Below are 16,794 nucleotides of genomic sequence, written 5' to 3'. Positions count from 1 at the left end.
AAGTATAGAGATGACGAAGATGATGACGACGCTGGGCCGTCAAGGATTCAGGAGGAGGAAGATGAGGATGCCGAAAGAGCAACAGTAACTACCCGAAGCCTAAACGAGCGCGAGCTACGAGATGTGCGAAAAGATTTTGGTCGCTGTATAGGTGAGCAGCTTGTCACCTGGCTGCTCCGGTGCTGGGACTCTGGAGCCAATTGTGTGGAATTAGACGGCAGGGAAGCCAAGCGGCTGGGATCCCTTGCTCGAGACGCCGGCATTGACAAAGCAATTGCAGATGGAGCACGACCCACCAGCCTCTGGAGGCGTCTCCTCTCAGCTGTGAGGGAAAGGTATCCCTTCAAGGAAGATATTTTATGTCTACCAGGCAAGTGGACCACTATGGAGAAGGGAATCCAGTACCTGAGGGAATTAGCCGTACGGGAAGTGATTTATGAGGATCCAGACCTCAATCAAACATCCACAGATCCAGATGAAGTCAAGTGTACACGACCCATGTGGCGGAAGTTTGTACGGAGTGCACCATCATCATATGCCAGCTCATTGGCAATAATGGCCTGGAAAGAGGATGAGGAACCCACAGTGGGTGAAGCGGCTAAACAACTCCGGCAGTACGAAGAAAGTCTCTCCTCTTCCTTACAGGCCTGCGTCTCAGCTGTGGAGAAACTTTCTGAAAAGGTTCACCAACTTGAAGAGAATCTATTGTCCTCCCCACCTGAACCAACCAGTGCCCACCGACCAAAGGAGAACACTTGGGAGAAACTTTCTGAAAAGGTTCACCAACTTGAAGAGAGATTATTCTCCTTCGCACCTGTACAAAGCAGTGTCTCAGCTGTCAGGGGTAGGCGTTCACCCACACAAGGAAGACGATATGGTGGGTACTCACCCCGTGCCACCCTGTGGTTTTACTTACGAGACCATGGAGAGGACATGAGAAAGTGGGATGGAAAATCTACCGCGACCCTAGAGGCACGGGTACGTGAGTTGCAAAAGAAAACAATCAGGAAAAAGGGATTCTCCGAAAAGTTTGCTGCTCCAACTTCCAGCAGACAGTCCTTCAAACACAGAAACGAGGAAGATTCTGACCAGGATTAGGGGGGCCCTGCCTCCAGCCAGGGGGAGGAAAGGGACAATCGAGTTTATTGGACTGTGTGGATTCGATGGCCTGGCACATCACGCGCACAGAAGTATAAGGCTTTAGTAGACACCGGTGCACAATGTACTATAATGCCATCGAGCTATAAAGGACCAGAGCCCATCTATATTTGTGGAGTGACAGGGGGATCTCAGCAGTTGACTGTATTGGAGGCTGAAGTGAGTCTGACTGGGAATGAGTGGGAAAAGCACCGCATTGTGACTGGTCCGGATGCTCCATGTATCCTTGGCATAGACTATCTTAGAAGAGGATACTGCAAGGACCCAAAAGGGTTCCGGTGGGCTTTTGGTATAGCTGCCTTAGAGACAGAGGGCATTAAACAATTATCTACCTTGCCTGGTCTCTCAGAGGACCCCTCTGTTGTGGGGTTGCTGAGGGTCGAAGAACAGCAAGTGCCAATTGCTACCACAACTGTGCACCGGCGGCAATATCGCACCAACCGAGACTCCCTGATTCCCATCCATAAGCTAATTCGTCAATTGGAGAGCCAAGGAGTGATCAGCAAGACTCATTCACCTTTCAATAGTCCCATATGGCCAGTGCGAAAGTCTAATGGCGAGTGGAGACTAACAGTGGACTATCGCGGCTTGAACGAAGTCACGCCACCACTGAGTGCTGCAGTGCCGGACATGCTGGAACTTCAGTATGAACTTGAATCGAAGGCAGCCAAGTGGTACGCCACAATTGATATCGCTAATGCATTTTTCTCCATCCCTCTAGCAGCAGAGTGCAGGCCACAATTTGCCTTCACTTGGAGGGGAGTCCAATATACTTGGAATAGGCTGCCCCAGGGGTGGAAACACAGCCCTACCATTTGCCATGGGCTGATCCAGTCTGCGCTAGAGCAGGGGGAAGCTCCTGAACACCTGCAGTACATCGATGACATTATTGTGTGGGGTGACACAGCAGAGGAAGTTTTCGAGAAAGGGAAGAAAATAGTCCAAATCCTTCTGAAAGCCGGTTTTGCCATAAAACAAAATAAAGTCAAAGGACCTGCACGGGAGATCCAGTTTTTAGGAATAAAATGGCAAGATGGACGTCGTCAAATCCCAATGGATGTGATCAACAAAATAACAGCTATGTCTCCACCAACTAACAAAAAAGAAACACAGACTTTCCTAGGTGTTGTGGGGTTTTGGAGAATGCACATCCCAAATTACAGTCTGATTGTAAACCCACTCTACCAAGTAACTCGCAAGAAGAATGAGTTTGAATGGGGCCCTGAACAACGACAAGCCTTTGAACAAATCAAGCAGGAAATAGTCCATGCAGTAGCCCTTGGGCCAGTTCGAACAGGACCAGATGTAAAGAATGTGCTCTACACTGCAGCCGGGGAGAACGGCCCCACCTGGAGCCTCTGGCAGAAAGAACCTGGGGAAACTCGAGGTCGGCCTCTGGGGTTTTGGAGTCGGGGATACAGAGGATCTGAGGCCCGCTATACTCCAACTGAAAAGGAGATATTGGCAGCATATGAAGGAGTTCGATCTGCTTCGGAGGTGGTCGGTACTGAAGCGCAGCTCCTCCTAGCACCCCGATTACCGGTACTAGGCTGGATGTTCAAGGGAAGGGTCCCCTCTACGCATCATGCAACTGATGCTACATGGAGCAAGTGGGTTGCACTGATTACTCAGCGGGCTCGAATAGGAAACCCCAGTCGCCCAGGAATATTGGAAGTGATCATGGACTGGCCAGAAGGCAAATACTTTGGGATATCATCAGAGGAGGAGGTGGGTCGTGCTGAAGAAGCCCCACTGTACAACCAGTTGCCAGAGAATGAAAAGAAATATGCCCTGTTCACTGATGGGTCCTGTCGTATTGTGGGGAAGCATCGGAGATGGAAGGCTGCTGTATGGAGTCCTACGCGACGAGTTGCAGAAGCTGCTGAGGGAGAAGGTGAATCGAGTCAGTTTGCAGAAGTGAAAGCCATTCAGCTGGCTTTAGACATTGCTGAATGAGAAAAATGGCCAGTTCTCTATCTCTACACCGATTCATGGATGGTAGCAAATGCCCTGTGGGGATGGTTACAGCAATGGAAGCAAAACAACTGGCAGCGTAGGGGCAAACCTATCTGGGCTGCTGCATTGTGGCAAGATATTGCTGCTCGGGTAGAGAACCTGGCTGTGAAAGTACGCCACGTAGATGCTCATGTGCCCAAGAATCGGGCTACTGAAGAACATCAAAACAACCAGCAGGTGGATCAGGCTGCTAAGATTGAAGTAGCTCAGGTGGACCTGGATTGGCAGCATAAAGGTGAATTATTTATAGCCCGATGGGCCCATGACACCTCAGGCCATCAAGGTAGAGATGCAACATACAGATGGGCTCGTGATCGAGGGGTGGACTTGACCATGGACGCTATAGCACAGGTTATTCATGACTGTGAAACGTGTGCTGCAATCAAGCAAGCCAAACGGTCAAAGCCTCTTTGGTATGGAGGACGATGGCTGAAATATAAATATGGAGAGGCCTGGCAGATTGATTACATCACACTCCCTCAAACTCGCAATGGCAAGCGCCACGTACTTACAATGGTGGAAGCAACCACAGGATGGCTGGAAACATATCCTGTGCCTCATGCTACCGCCCGGAACACCATCCTGGGCCTTGAAAAGCAAGTCCTATGGCGACATGGCACCCCAGAAAGAATAGAATCAGATAATGGGACTCACTTCCGAAACAACCTTATAGACACTTGGGCCAAAGAACATGGTATTGAATGGGTGTATCACATCCCCTATCATGCACCAGCCTCCGGGAAAGTTGAACGATACAATGGCCTGTTAAAGACTACCTTGAAAGCAATGGGCGCTGGGACGTTCAAAAACTGGGATACGCATTTGGCAAAGGCCACCTGGTTAGTCAATACTAGGGGATCTACCAACCGAGCTGGACCTGCCCAATCAAACCTGTTACGTACTGTAGATGGGGATAAAGTTCCTGTAGTGCATGTAAAAAATATGCTGGGTAAAACAGTCTGGGCTACTCCTGCCTCAGGAAAAGGCAAACCTATTCGTGGAATTGTTTTCGCTCAGGGACCTGGATATACTTGGTGGGTGATGCAAAAGAACGGAGAGGTCCGGTGTGTACCTCAAGGAGATTTAATACTGGGTGAGAATAGCCCATGAACTGAATTGCACCATGTTAAATAGTATATTATACTGTATGTTATCACTACCATGATTACTATAGGTGACTAATTAGAATGTATGGAAAAGAGTGTAACCTGAGCATGACATAAATGGTATGGAATAAGGGGTGGATAGATGTCCTGGTTTCAGTTAGCACAGAATTAATTTTCTTCCTAGTAGCTGGTGGAATGCTGTGTTTTGGCTTAGAATGAGAAGAGTGCTGATAACACCCCGATGCTTTAATTGTTGCAGAGCAGTGCTTATACTAAGCCAAGGACATCTCAGCCTTTGCTCTGTCCTGCCAACGGGCAGGCTGGGGGGTGCAGTAAGAGCTGGGAGGGGACAGACCCAGGACAGGTGACCCAAACTAGCCAAAGGGGTATTCCATACCATCTGACGTCATGCTAAACAATATATAGGGGTGGCTAGCCGGGGGGAGGGGGCCGGACTGCTCGGGGTTAGGCTGGGCATCGGTCAGCGGGTGGTGAGCAATTGCATTGTGCATCACTTGTTTGTACATACTATTATTACTTTCGTATTATCCCCATTGTATCATTATTATTATTATTGTTATTATTATTTTTGTTATTTTTTTTTTTTTTTCCTGTCTTATTAAACTGTCTTTATCTCAACTCACGGGCTTCACTTTCCATTTCTCTCCCCCGTCCCGGAGAGGGAGGGGGGAGGGTGAGCGAACGGCTGCGTGGTGTTTAGCTGCCGGTCGGGTTAAACCACGACAGTTTATTGAATGGGGAGCCAGAGACCCTTCAGAATTAATAGAGAGCTCACAAACAAGCAAACAAACAAAAACAGGCAGACCAATAGACAAATAAAAAAATATATTCTCCAAAATTCTCCAATTCTGCATTCTCCAAAACAACAACAACAACAAAATAGAAAACCAAGGTGCTTATTACCAGTAAAGTCTTCAAACCATGACTTTTAATAAACTACTTTGTGTACTGCAGAGGTAGAAAACCTACAAGTTAAAAAACCTCTTTACTCTAACATTACAGACCCCTTAGCTGTCTGCCTGGGATTTTCAGGCAATTTCTGAGCTTCAGAAACTAGGTTTTAAGAAAAAAAGCCCATAGTATATGATGTGTGATTCATACTGAAATCACAAGCACTGGCTGTTAAATAACAGGTACAGTTAAGGGTTGGTCTTTCTGGAGGGAATTACTGTGCTGGCTGACACCCATGGTTCACTGAGAACAGAAACCAGTACCTGAATGCACGGGAATATGAGAAGATACATAGGCACTTAGCTGAACAGATGCATACCCTAGACAAATCAATTATAATCTAGTTCCATAAACATATAATTCTAATTTCCAATAATTTAATACAAGATTAAACTTTTAAATTAAAAAATAATAATTTACATTGACATATTTTTAGATGATAGTGGGTGCCAATTCAAACAAAGAATAATTGCTTGAAGGCCATTTTAACATTAAAATTTATAGTGCAATATTGCAAACATTTATTTTATTGTCTCTGAATTTCTATAAATCTATCACATTAAATAAAGTGAATATATATATACATTTAAATCTATCTCAGCCACCCATCACCACCATCTCATCACCATCATTAACAAGATCTTGACCAAAATTTGTAGACCAAATTTGAATTGTGTAGAAGAAAAAGTGGTTTTTCAAAAATGAAACACTATTGAACTCCACCTGATCTTTGTTAGGTAAAAGACACAATAGGCTGGACTTACTTTCTATTTAACAGAATTAATATACATATGGTAGCACCCATGTGGAATGATTTGCCACACCTATTTTAACCAGACCCTGAAACCTTGCACTAGGCATGGGCATGTGTTTTAGATGTATAGTCTCATCACCAGTCCTATACAGAAGAAGACAAGGGGTAAACAAACTTTTCTGTGAAAGTCAGGATGAGAAAAATCACAACCATTCAATCTAAATTGAAATTTTGGTGACATTTTGGCAGCATTCTCTAAAACTTTACAGAATCATTCTCTAAAACTTTACAGAATAATAAAGTTAGATTTTCAAAGCAACTTAGTATTTCATGTGCTTAGCCCCTTGTAAAACCTGCCTCTGTAAAATTATTATTATTATTATTATTATTATTATTATTATTATTATTATTATTATTATTATTATTATTTTCCCATGTGTGGTAATATGTAGTTACACATAATTGCTGCTTTAGCAGAAAAACAGCCAAGAAGAGTCTAGGAATGGCTTAAAGTAAAATTTTCAGAAGCCTGAATGGAACATAATCCTTTGAAACTTCTGTTTAGATTTCAGTAGAAAAGTGAAGCTGTGGAGCTAAGAATGATTTCTTATTCATATTTTGTAAGTAAATGTATAATTCTGTAGTTTTCAGTACTGAGAACACAAGCATATAATGAGCTAAAAGCTGCCCTTTATGTATGCTGACTGGAGAAAAGCTGTAAAAAATCTTCTCAGTACTTTAAACTGCAAATGTACTAACTAATGGAACACTGATAGAACATCACCAAGGCTTGTCCAATTTAACTTCAGTGTTAAATTTCACCAATGAAACCTGGTAGGCTGATAGTGATTTTAGAGATAGAGTGATTTTAGTGATTTAGAGATCTGTGATGCTTTTTCATATGGGGATTTCTTCAGAAACTAGGAGGCTCTGTGAGTAAGGTGTTAGCTCCCTGACCTCTTAGGACTCTATCCTCCATCCCTAAGGCAATGCTTCACAGTTATGTGCATGGCTTCATGTTTCACAAACAAAAGTACAACACTCCCCTTCGCACTCCCCTCTACCCCCTCGACCAAACGACCAAACCAAAGATACAGATTTATTAGGGACTTATTTATTGGGGTAAGTCTATCCTGAAACTACCACTGAATCTAAAAATCTTCCTTCTGGAATGTGATCATGTCCTGACAAATTCTGGAGCAGTTCTCCATAAGGTCCCCAAGCAAATAACACTGGATATTCACACTGTTCAGCTGTATCTCTCTTAACCTTCAAACATGTGCCCACAACTGAAATCTGATTGGTGCCTGAAAAGTTGCATTCCTGATGTGAGTTTCAAGCTTGCTGAATTACCTGAAATAGGTAGTTCTGTTTTACAGTAGTCTGGACTTTTTATCTTCCTTTCAGTCTACATAAAACAGTTCTTGGGTATCTGTGTGCAAGGAGCTTTGTGATAAGCTTCCTTTTTACTATTCAGTAAAGTACCTTACCGAAAATTGTGTTTGCACTTAAGAAAAAAAACATGAGGTGCAGCTAGATATTATCAACTTTAGGGTTCAATATAATATCAGTGGGACAAGCTGTAAGATAAAAAGTGATGGAAAATGATGGAATCAGGTTCTGCATCAAGGTATGATTTTTGAGAATAGATGTTTTAAAGATTTTATTTTATTTTAATTAATTAATTTATTTATTTTTTAAATGACCAGTTTTCCTCTAGGTTAGCTGAAATAGGAAAGGAACCCTATACTTAGAAAAAAATGGTCATCAAAGGCTACAACAGTAAGATCTATGTAAGAAATTAGAATAGTCTGAAATAATTTGTGAGCAGAAGTCTACATATAGTATGAGAAGATTTTGCAACTGTATCACTGAAGATAATGATCTCATCGGATGTTTGATAGGGTTAAGTTTTGTCAGCACTTATAAGGGAAATTTTCTGAGAAACAAATGTTATAGAAAGTAGAAGCAGCAACACAGCAGATGACACTGATTCATTCGAGTCTGATCTACATAGAAAATTAATTCAGGCTAAAGTAGGATACAAAAAGTGATTGAAAATTAACTGCTTTTGACATACTCAGCAAGTTAATCCCACTAAACTTTAGATATTCAGACCTGAATCACTTATTTAGGCTTCCTTTAATAATCAAATTTATTTCTAGCATGATTCATCTTATTCTAAATGTAAAAATCTAAAATAGGGCATATAGATCACACATTCTGGGCATCTCTGTCTTTCTATTTGACTATAAAGATGACTCGTTCGATTATAAACATCTCAGCTGTAGATGTCTGAAGCTAAATGAGATGACTCACATCCTCTTACTCTAATACGTCTTTATTCCAAATTACGCACTTCAGAATTGAGAATATGGTCATCTACACAAGAAATCAATCATAACTTCCAAATTAACCTCCCATGTTAAGAGAGGCCTTTTCATTCAGTTAAAGTCTTTTCATGGATGTCATCCTTATTCTGTAAAAATGCAAGATGTGAATCTATACAGTTGTGGTTTCAAGGCTGCATTTAATCCATTACTCCATGTTTATGTTGCTTAAAGGCATGAAAACATATGTTAAAAAAGTAAAATATCCATAATTAATATAGTCATATGAATCTGGCAGTGTAACTAGTCAGGCTGTACACAGCAATATCTACTCTAATTTTCCACTTCCCAACATTCATAAATTCTTATTATAATCTGCTTACTGTGAAACATTGGTGCTTTTCTTGATTGATAATAAGAGTTCAGAGAAAATACCATTCATTAACATGAAAAAGAATCTTGGATGAACTAGATTGCTACTTAGCTTATTGACTAGAAATTTTGGTAACAGCTTTTCCTGAAGCTTTTTGAAAATGGTGGCTTTGTATCATAAGATGGGAAACTTCATATTTTTGCCCTAATGATTGCATGGACTTGGTGTGGGTAGATGTGCTGCTATTCAAAAGCATCTCAACAAGCTGGAGAAATGGACTGACAAGAACTTTGTGAAGTTCTTCAATAGGAAGTACTGTACTGCACTGTTCTGCACCTGGGGAGGAACAACTCTACGTATAAATATGTGCGGGGAGTGTTAGACATTAAACAAATGTTGGGAATGGGAAAATTGACCCCAAATATTAGAACAGCTAAAATTCCTGTTTATATATATAAATATATGTATAAATACTCCTCTCCACAGCCTGCAGGAGAACTGCTTCAGTGCCTTGAGCACAACATCCTCCTCTTTCTTCACTGATCTAGGTATCTGCAGGTCTGTTTCTCTCACATTTCCTTATTTCTCTTTCCCAGCTGCTGTAGCACACCATTTTTTCCCTGTCTTAAATCTGCTCTTCCAGAGGCAAAACCAGCATTGTTCAGTGGCTTAACATTGGCCAGTGTGGTGTGTCCCTTTTGGAGACAGCTGACACTCTCTCTTATCTGACATGGATCAGCTTCTGAACTCTTCTCACAGAAGCGGCCCATTCAGCCCTTCTGCTACCAAACCCTTGTCATGTAAGTCCAATACATATAGCCTAAGACAAGGACTAGATCTATCCATATATATATATATATGCATATATATATATATATATTTTTTTTTTTTTTTCCTAAAGACTTTTTAGATTTAGAGAAAAATAATTCTCCCTTTTCCATTTCTTTGATACTTTGGAATTGAAGAATTCAATGTGTATGATGGATCTTCTGCTGGGCCTCACTTTCCACTCTGCTCATAATCTCTTTTGACTTTGAATCTAGAAGTGGGACTTGTGGTAGCATGAATATTATCTGTGTCTTTTATGTCTATACACAGACCTATGTGTGGTTCATGATTACCATTATGGTTTTCATAGCTCTTATAACTGAGATAGCTAAGAGTTTATAGAGTAGATGATAAATGATTTTCTCTGCTAAGTAAGTAAGACTAAGTCCTCTAAACAGTTTCCTTGTAGTTCTTTATATTATGGTTTATATGCATCAAAGCTGAAGATAAAAATTAAAACAAAAACACAAACACCCCCCGCCCAACAGTTAAAACCCAATAAAGATATTTCCCCCCAACTGGTGAGACTGTAAGCATGTGAGCATGTAATATTTTCTAAGGGTCTAACATTAAAAACTACCACTCTCTTAATTAAATAACTGCCTTTCCATGGATCAGTTAAAAACCTATGAATGATAACAAATTTTCTAATTGACTGTATTGATAATTCTTTCAGGATAGCAAGAAAACAATTTCCTCCCTCAACATCCCTCACACATAATTCCACAGTATAGCCTGATGAATACAAGGGTTACTGATTTGTATATTTATAATATGTGCTCTCTTCTGGAGCTGAAAAAGTTGTAAGTGTGAGTAAATACACTTACAGGTTTGCTTGTTTTTAAAATTATGATTATATATATGTGATCTCAAAATATTATATTTATTATTGTTATTAATTCAGGTTAAAAAAATCCGCACTTCAAAATATAGTATCCTGAGCTTTTTACTTCTCAATAGAAGGTCATTTTTAATGGTATGTTTAATTTTCATTAATTAAAAAAGCTAATGGCTAAATATCTGTGGAAATATGACTGGTTGTTCTCCTGAATAGAGCATATATTTGTGAACATTTATTTTACTAATTCAAGAATCGAGCTTGTATCAATATGAAGCTTGCTAAACTTGCTCTATAAGAAGCAGGGAGAGCAGAGGTAGGTGATCATCTCTATGAGGTACCAAAGGCAAAGGTGTATGTAGCAATGGAAATGTCAGAGAGATTATGTTTCTTTGAAAGTTATAGTGAAAATTTTTACATTTCCTCTAAAACTCTTCCAAACATCTTCTCAGCTACTATTAGACTTTGAGTGTCTGTCTCCATCCATGCCATCATGTATATTCTCCACTACTGGGGGAACACAGTCATCCAATGGGTACAATAACATCGGCCAGCTGTGGCTATGGCATAAGTTGTTAAAACACAAACACATTATTTTCAGGAAAAGAAGTTTATATGACTGATCCCTCAGCAGAAGGTCTGAGGGATAAAAGCTCTCTTGCTTAACAGCTAAAAGCACCTAGTATGCTGTGCATTAAAGTACGCACAAGGAGTTAAACAGTACTTCAAAGTATGTAGGGAGGAAAACAACCAGTGTAATTGTCCATCTGTTGATAGAAAGACTTGGAAAGTCTTAAACTGCTGACAGGACAGTTAATGGATAGTCATCTGGTTATTATTATTTCAGGTCTTTATCTTTTCCTCTTCTGTAGGAAGATGTCATGCATAAGTATCTCTCTCTCTCTCTCTTTTTCTCCTGCCACCATTAGTCAATTTCTTTTTTGTTATCCCGAACTTCAGTCTATTGATGTCAGAGGATAGCTTGTTTGAGTGGAAATAAACCTCTGCCCTTCAAAACAAGATGACTTTATAGGGTGTGATACAAGAACAAGTTTAGAGAATTTTACAGCAGCATCAAAGGCTAAGAAATTTTGGCAAGAACACTAACTATCTGTGCTTGTGAAAGCAGGGAGTTCCACTAATGTGATTCAGCCAAATGTCACCACATAAACATCAACTTGCAAAAGTTTACAATACAGATATGGTAAAGATATTATCACTATTTATGTACAGCATATATTGTGCCATCACCCAAAATATGCAGGGCTTGTAGAAAGACATATTATGTGTACAGAGGATTTTAGCTTCAATGATAGATATGGCACAATGGAGAGTTAGAACAACAAGCAGAGGAAACAGCAGAATAGGAAGAACATAATCTCAAAGGAAAGGTCGGGGAATTACATAACTAGTTGAGCAGATACCTTGTTCCCTGATATACACAATATTAGCAAGGTTTTTCCATGATCATAAAAAGTTTAGTTTATCATGACAAAAGCTGTTCAGATGTGTCTCTGAGGGTCTCAAGGTGTCAGCTCAAAATCAGACTACGCAATGGGAAAGGGGATTACAGAACAGCAAGCTAGTGGGGAGTCGCAGATACGAGGAGTCCAACTGCAGGTTCTTGCATCAGACAAGGCAGAGAAGCTACTTTCCTCTAAGTTGCCTACATCACAGGTTCATGACCTAGCCACAGGCCATTGATCTTTCTGGAGAGTGGCACTGGTTCTTTACAATGCTTCCTAAATGAGCTTCTTCTAGCCAGAAGTACACTTTTCTATGAATCTAGAGATACTTTCATTATATACTTATGTTACAATTTTACTTTTGTTTTCAATTCCCTCCACAAAGTTGTTTAGGACACAAAGTCTTATTTCTTTCAATGTCACTTAAGCTTCTAAAACTCTTGGTCTATCTGAGCCATGGGTCTCTCTGTGGGCCAATATCAGAAGTCGAAAAACATGGCATTTGTCTCAATTCTTGACACTTAATACATGGCATTTTCTTGTGACAGTCGTGTGAGACAAGTAAATACTCTTCTCTTTCCCCAGAGGGAACCTCAGGTAAGGGTGATTTCTGCTGCACCTGAAACACATGAGGCTGAATCAGATTTTTGGAATGTCATGCTAGAAAGTTTTACGTAAAAAAGAAGGCCTTTTGATCAGTTCAATTTTATGACTTTATTCTGAATGTCTTCTGTTTTCTCCCAATTTTCTTCCAAAAGAAAATTCTATGCTGGCATGGTTATGACCAAAGAATGAAACAAAGAACTTCTTGGACGTTAATGGCCAGTTTAGAGTCCTTTGGCTGGTCGTTATTTCTTAACAAACACCCTATGCTGAAGTAATGTATATTTTAAAAAAGAAAATGAACTTAAAAATAACCAACACAATTTGTGATAACACAAATAAGGATTTCTGATTTTCTTTATATGCCTTCTGATTTTAAGAAATAACTTTTTTTTTTTTTTTTTTTTTTCCTTGTTCTTGTTCCATGATGCTTTAGATTTATTTTGCCAATTTTTATTCTTGATACCTGCCAACAAGAACTAATGAGCTATCAAGAACTAGTGTGCATTCTTGGTTGGTGCTTACATAGGTTTATAATATCAGGCTTATTATTAACTTAAGATGATAAGTGATCACACAGGACATTTATCATGTTTAAAAATGAACACAAAAATAACTGTTTTGCAGGATGAGTGTTAGAAAAGCAAATCTGTCACTTCTGTTCCAAAGGTTGTCTAAATTCTTTTTTTTTTTTTTTTTTTTTTTTTCTTTTTTTCTTCCTGTCTCTTTGATAAACTTGGTGAGGATGCATCATCAGAAGTTTCCTATTTGCTTAGGAATTAATCCAAGTGTATAAGTTTCCATCATATTAGATGTTGATTTCAACAAGGATTCCTTTATAACATTTGGCTTTTCTAATTTAGGCATTAATGTGGAGCAGTAAAGCAATAAAACAAAACAAAGCAAAATTCTACAGGAACCATATATTCATTAGGTGTTTGTTGTTGCACTTTAAGTCTAGAATTGGTACAAATTTTGTCCTAATATTTTGAAATTTTGGTGATTTTGTGAAATTTTGGTGAATTTAATATATATATATATTTTTTTTTTCTATCTGTTAAGGCAGCTAGAAAGGATGATATAATTGAAAATTCATACTTAAGGAAAACTCTGCACTGTTTAAACATTTAATGTTATTGCCTGAGAATTCTGGCCTGTCTTTAGGACAGATGGCGGAAAAAAGGCAAAAGTTATGATTTTTGAGAAATTAAATTTTGCAGAAGTTTTGAACTCCTTGGTAACTTTTAAACCTTCTAAATCTAACCTAACCTAAGGGAAACTGTTTAGTGGAAAAGTGTCTTCCTACTGTGGTACTATATCCAAGTCATGTGACAGGATTTCACAGTGATGCTCTCAGCAAAATGCTACATGTTCTTCTTTACTTATATTTTAGTGTTTCCTTTGATGTTGATAGGTAAAAAGTACTGGAATTATATGTTGTTTACTGTTGTCTTATAGCTGCACAGGAAGGGGAAACATACAAATTTCAGAAATAGTATCATACTGATCCAAAAGTTGTCTATATTATTCTATATATTCTATATATTATAATATAGAATATATATTTCTGTGTCTGTGTATGTGTGCATAGAGATTCAATGAATCACAGACTAGCTGTGATTGGAAGTTATCTGATCCATCCCCCTGCTCATGTAGGAACAGCTAGAGCCAGTTGCACAGGAACATTTCTAGGTGGCTTTTGAAGATCTCCAAAGATAGAGACTCTACAACTTCTCTGGGCAATCTGTGCCAGTGCTCCATCACCTGCACAGTAAAGAAGTGCTTCCTGAGGTAAAGATGGAATGTCTTGTGTTGCAGTTTGTGCCCACTGCCTCTTGTCCTGGCACTGAAAAGGTCATAGCTCTGTCCTTTTAGCACCCTCCCTTCAGATATTTGCAGATATTAACAAGATCCACCCCAAGCCTCTTCTTCTCCAGGCTGAGCAGTCCTAGTTCTCTCAACCTCTCCTCACAGGAAGATGCTTCAGTCCTTTGAACATCTTGGTAGCCCTCTGTTGGACTTTTTTCCAGTATGTCCATGTCTCTCTGGTACTGAAGGGCCCCAAACTGGAGACAGTACTCTAGATTCAGTCTCAACAGTGTTGATTAGAGGGGAAGAATCACCTCTCTTGACCTGATGGTGATACCTTGCCTGATGAAGCCAATAATACTGTTAGCCTTCTTAGCATCAAGGACACATTGCTGAACCATGTTCAACTTTGTGTCCAACAAGACTCCTAGTTCCTACACACATACATGTACATATCATACACACACGGACATGTCTATACACTTACAGAGAAAAAAAGTACATTTTGTGGTAATGTTTAAAAATACTACATTAATTATATCTAAATTAAAAGTTTTTATGTTAAAAATGCATTCATGTAACATTTAGTGATATTTCTTATATTCTATTTTGTAAGGTGACTTTGAAACACTTTTATTGGACAGAGATTTTACTTTTTAAGTGCATACAGATCATAATCAGGGATACATTTTACATTTTTATGTGGGAACAGGATCCCTAATGTAACAGCTAGTATCATTGGTAAATTATTTTTTATGCTATATATGCCAAGCTACAAAAATATAAATGCAAAATATGTACACATTCTATTAAAAACATTTTCATTACTGAATGCAAATTGCATTAATTTTTGCTAATGCTTATACTTTTTTTTGTTGTTTTGTTTTCCTTTGGTGCAAAGGTCAAACAATCCAGACTCCTTCCCCTTCTATTCTGGAATAAATTCTGAAGAAAGCATAAGGCATTACTTGTTTTTACTGTTGAAGAGTTAGCAATAAAAGTAAAGAATCTTGCTTTTGTGAGAAAATATTTTTTAACCTTTCCCTAAAAGCATTTAGATTGTTTTTAGGTATGACTATTCCTTCTGTATTTCTGCATTCATTTACACCCTCAAAGCCTAGCTTTTTTGTACAATTACAAAATAGGCAATTGTACAAAATTGGTGCATTCTACTGCTCCTCAAATCCATCTATGTAGTAGCCTTCAAGTTATTTTGTACTATGCAAGATATGAAGTACAGGTTCTGTGAGCGGTATTGTGAACATTAAGCCTAGATTTTTCCCAGCACCAGCCACCTCTCCTGATGTTTAGTGCTATGGAGAGTGTTGTTAAGGAAGGGGACTGACTAACACAACTTTCTAGACAGGAACAGAAATTTTGCACGGGGAAAATATGTCAGGCAGGCTGTGTATCACAGTTAGTTAGACATCATTTAAATTCCATTCTTTGAATCATCGTGTTCGTTTGTCACAGTTATTGACAGCTGCTATCCGATCAGTCTGCTAGTGCCAGTAGTATCTTGGCAACAGCACAAAAATAGCTTTTTCCCCCTTGTGAGTAAGACCAGTCTGTGCTGACAAATTAGAAACATGTTAAAGACAAAATAAACTGATATTTTGGGCCAGATTTTCATCCTTACTACTGCACTTGCAAACAATTTTTATATTGTCCTATGTAGCTGGTGGAAGATTCCTCTGAAATGGGAGAAAACAGTTCTGAGATGCCATATTTTGGTCTGTAACCTCTTGGTTAGTTACCAGTGTGAGAGGAAGTTGTAGTGAGGGGAGGATCACAGCAAACAGGGATTTTAGCTGGCTGCTCATGGCCAACCCATGGTAAGAAAAAGAAGTATTAGAAGTCCTGGATGGCCTGGGAGGGTTTTGAGAAAAAGCTGGGAGAATTCTAGCAGAGGCTTCCTGATCTTTCTTTTGGGAACTCTTCTAAGCTGAGGGATTTGCACTTGTCCATGCTTATGGGAGAGCATTGCTGAGGCTGTGCCCTGGTGGAGGGAACTACCTCTGGCCTCTCCTCTCCCTCCTTTGGCTCTTTCTTTTGCAGTTTGTTAGTGTGGGACTTCCAGCTGACAAGTATTCAGGGCATGAAACCTATCTGAAGCCTTAAAGCCTTAAACCTCCCGCATGTTCTCCACGTTGTGGTGGTTTTACCGTGCTGGGCAGCTAAACCCCACAACCGCTCTCTCACTCCCCCTCCTTTAGATGAGGAGGGGGAGAAGTAAAGCAAAGAACAACTCACGGGTTGAGATAAGGATAATTTAATTAAAGGGAAATAATTATAATAATTAAATAAAGACTACCATGAACTAAACAATTTAACTAAGGGGAAATAAAAAGGGAAAGGGGAAAAGGGAGGGGAAAAGGAAAAATAAAAAGAAGGGAGGAAAACAAACAAACAAAATAAATGAAGGCTGTGTGGAAGTGCAGAGGAAAGAAATTACTCTCGACTTCCCACAAATGAGCGATGATTGACCACGTCCTTGAAGCAAGGCCTCAACACACGCAGCCAGTGTTCGAGAGGAGGACC

Source organism: Netta rufina, assembly GCF_964035555.1.
Source record: "Netta rufina genome assembly, chromosome: 1".
NCBI lineage: Eukaryota > Metazoa > Chordata > Aves > Anseriformes > Anatidae > Netta > Netta rufina.
Note: the sequence above shows the minus strand (reverse complement) of the source record.